Source organism: Colobus angolensis, unplaced genomic scaffold (genome assembly GCF_000951035.1).
Source record: "Colobus angolensis palliatus isolate OR3802 unplaced genomic scaffold, Cang.pa_1.0 Scaffold128, whole genome shotgun sequence".
Classification (NCBI taxonomy): Eukaryota; Metazoa; Chordata; class Mammalia; order Primates; family Cercopithecidae; genus Colobus; species Colobus angolensis.
In genome coordinates, this window is record NW_012114030.1 from 2,876,493 (window position 1) to 2,880,602 (window position 4,110).

The window sequence follows — 4,110 nt, forward strand, 5'->3', positions numbered from 1 at the left end:
GGAAGGAAGGAAGGAAGGAAGGAAGGAAGGAAGGAAGGAAGGAAAAGCACAGACTGTTACAGGAGATACAGTGTAGTCTGAGGGCAGGGAGGCCTCTGGAGGCAGTGACATTGTCCTGGGACTAAGGATGTGCAGGTTGTAACTGCGTGGAAGGAAAGAGAGAAGCAAGTGTGAGAAGGTCCAGAACAGAGAAAAGAACCGGTAGAGAGACAGCAGTGGCTGGAGTGCAGGGTACTGGGAGAGATGAGGCTGGAGAATCTGCCAAGGGCTCATCACGCAGGGCCCAGGGGCCTCGGAAAGGGGTTTCACAGGAGCCATGAAAGGACCTGAAGGAGAGTGACTCTGTCTGATCTGCGGTGAGACAAGTTTCCTCTGGCTGCTGTGAGAGATGTCTTCTTCAGGTCTCCATCCAACTTCCACCTCACCAGAGATCCCCTGGTTTAAAAGGGCCCCTCCCCTGCCCCTCTCTACCTGCTTTATTATGTAATTGCTCTCGCCTGTCCCTAACATTATTTCACGCTCTCAAATGCTTGTTCCGATTCTCCCACTGCAATGGATACCACATGGGAACTGGGGTGGGGCAGGAGAGACTGGCCACACAAAGATCAATTAGGAGGGTGGTACAGACTGCTTCAGATCCAGATTTTTGACTTGCCAGGGGGGTTAAAGCAGGAGGTTGGAGGACGCAGTTCACCTGGAAGCTTCATTTGCATAGCACTTTACATAAGACTGAGAAACATCAACTGTCCATGTCAAAGAATGGGGCGGTGAAGCTATCGGAGACCACAGTGGTGTCGCTAAAGTTTCAAACCAGCCATTCTTCGGGTTATAAATCATCAAGGGCGTAGGATCTCTCACAGGAGTGAAGAGAAACAGAATGGAGAAATGTTTAAGATATAATGCACAGAACTTGGTGCCTGGATGTGGGGCATGAGGAAAAAGGAAAGTGATGCCTACATTTCTAGCTTGAGCAACTGAATGGATGGTGCCATCTCCTCAGAGCAGAGGGAGGAGGAGCAAGTTTTGTGGTTCAGATGGTGAGTTCACCTTCTTTTTGAAACGAAATCTCGCTCTGTCACCAGGCTGGAGTGCAGTGATGCGATCTCGGCTCACTGCAACCTCCACCTCCCAGGTTCAAGCAATTTTCCTGCCTCAGCCTCCCGAGTAGCTGGGACTACAAGTGCCTGCCACCACACACGGCTAATTCTTGTATTTTTAGCAGAGATGGGGTTTCACCATGTTGGCCAGGATGGTTTCAATCTCTTGACCTCATGATCCACCTGCCTCTGCCTCCCAAAGTGCTGGGATTACAGGCGTGAGCCACCACGCCCAGCCTTGTTTTGCCCAGGCTTTTGTGCAGTGGTATGATCTCTGCTCATTGCAACCTCTGCCTCCCGGTTCAAGCGATTCTCCTGCCTCAGCCTCCTGAATAGCTGGGATTACAGGCGTGAGTCACCACGCCCAGCTAATTTTGGTATTTTTAGTAGAGACAGGGTTTCAGCATGTTGGCCAGGCTGGTCTCAAACTCCTGACCTCAGGCGATCTGCCTGCCTTGGCCTCCCAAAGTGCTGGGATTACAGGCGTGAGCCACCACACCTGCCTGTGAGTTCACTTTTGGATGGAGGAGTCCAAGGTTCCTAGGGAGCCTCCTGCAGGAGAATTCCAGGAGTTAGAGGGTTCTGAGCTGGGGATAGTCCTTGACTTAAGAGATGGTGGTTGGAATAAACATGGAAATCATGAAAAGTTACTGGAGCCTTAGAGATTAACGCCCCTTTTTCCCCCTGAGATGTCTTTAGGCAAATCACCAGAAATGCTTATATGGGAGTGCTTTCTGGTTACAGCCTGGCTTCTCCACCTCACCTAGATGGTTCTGTAACCCCCAGCCACTAATAGCAACAGAAGGTCCATTAAAGGGAGAAGTCCTGGAAGCTGAAGCTTCATTAGTTTCACAGTATCTGCCTCGGCCCTTGAGGACTTGGATGAGAGGGGGCAGTTGAGGCAAGAATCCTTAGCAGCCCCACCAACTGATGGAGGGGTGCAGAAGTGTCCTGTGGGGAGAGGGAGAAACGGAGTGGCCAGGAGGTGGGAGGAGCCTGGGAAAGGCTGGAATCACAGAAGGAACGATGTTTAGCGGATCATCATCACTAGCAATCAATGGCCAGGTTCTACTAATTTTTCCTTCTTAGTCTCTCCCCCATCTCCACTGCCACCTTCTGGCCAACAGCTCCCATTACACACAGGTGACTGCTGGTATCCTCCCTGTCTCCAGTCTTAGGCATCCCATGCATCTTGTTACATACATCACCCTTTGTAAAGTGGAACATGGGTCATGCCAATCTTTTTTTTTTTTTTTTTTGAGACGGAGTCTGGCTTTGTTGCCAGGCTGGAGTGTAGTGGTGTGATCTTAGCTCACTGCAACCTCTACCTCCCGGGTTCAAGTGGTTCTCCTGCCTCAGCCTCCCAAGTAGCTGGACTACAGGCACACGCCTCCACGCCAGGCTAATTTTTGTATTTTTAGTAGAGATGGGGTTTCACCATGTTGGCCAGGATGGTCTCTATCTCTTGAACTGATGATCCATCCGCTTCAGCCTCCCGAAGCGCTGGGATTACAGGCGTGAGCCACCGTGCCCAGCCTGGGTCATGCCAATCTTTTGCTTAACAACTTTTTTTTTTTTTTTTTTTTGAGACGGAGTCTCGCTCTGCCGCCCAGGCTGGAGTGCTGTGGCCAGATCTCAGCTCACTGCAAACTCCGCCTCCCGGGTTCACGCCATTCTCCTGCCTCAGCCTCCCGAGTAGCTGGGACTACAGGCGACTGCCACCTCGCCTGGCTAATTTTTTGTATTTTTTAGTAGAGACGGGGTTTCACCGTGTTAGCCAGGATGGTCTCGATCTCCTGACCTCGTGATCCGCCCGTCTCGGCCTCCCAAAGTGCTGGGAATACAGGCTTGAGCCACCGCGCCCGGCCGCTTAACAACTTTTAATAGCTCCCTGTCACTTCCAAGCGAATGCCCCAAACCTAGCCTGGCATGCTGGGCCCTAGCCACTTGGAGCCAGGTGATCTCTCCAACAGTGTTTCAACCTGCTCCCTCATAAAGAAGACAGGCTGGGGCTGGGTGTGGTAGCTCATGCCTGTAGTCCCAGCACTTTGGGAGGCTGAGACAGGAGGGCTGCTTGAGGCCAAGAGTTCAAGACCAACCTGGGCAACATAGAGAGACCTCTCACTTTCACTACAAAAAAATAAAAAATAGCCGGGCCTGGTGGTGTGTACCTGTAGTCTCAGCTACTTGGAAGGCTGAGGTGGGAGGACCACCTGAGCCCAGGAGGTCGAGGCTGCAGTGAACTATGATCACACCACTGTACTCCAGCCTGGGGCACAAGCTGATTCACTGTCCCCCTTCCCCCCACCACCGAGCCATCAGCCTTGTGGAGGCTGTGTCATATTCCTGGAGTGCCTGCCTTCATGCCTAAATTTTTCAAGGTCAGGTTCAAATGATACTTCTCTAGAAAGCCTTCCCTGATACCCCACTGGGTATCCAACCTGACCCTTGGAGAGTTCCTTGACCACCCTTCTTTTGAGATACCACAGCACTGCCATGCCTTTTACCAAGCTCACAGCTTATCCCGCAATAAGACTAAGTTCTTAAGAGCAGGGACTGTGCCAGCTTCCCTCCTGTCTCTCCCACTGCACGCAGCACAGGGCCAGATAGGAAACAGGCAGAGGAAATGCTGGTTAGGAGAACACGCTCGTTGACATGCTTGTGTATGAACAAGAGGCCACAAGTTTAACTGCCTTTAGGTGCCAGATATGACAAATTTGTTAAGTTGCCTGGTGCAAGACAATTGGGAATGGCGGGACCTATGGCACATGGGAGACGTCATTCTCTTGCCTGAAGTATTTTTGCTTTTCTTTTTTTGAGATGGAGTTTTGCTCTTGTTGCCCAGGCTGGAGTGCAATGGCGTGATCTTGGCTCACCGCAATCTCCGCCTCCCGGGTTCAAGCAATTATCCTGCTTCAGCCTCCCGAGTAGCTGGGATTACAGACACGCGTCACCACGCCTGGCTAATTGTGTATTTTTAGTAGAGACGGGGTTTCTCCATGTTGGTCAGGCT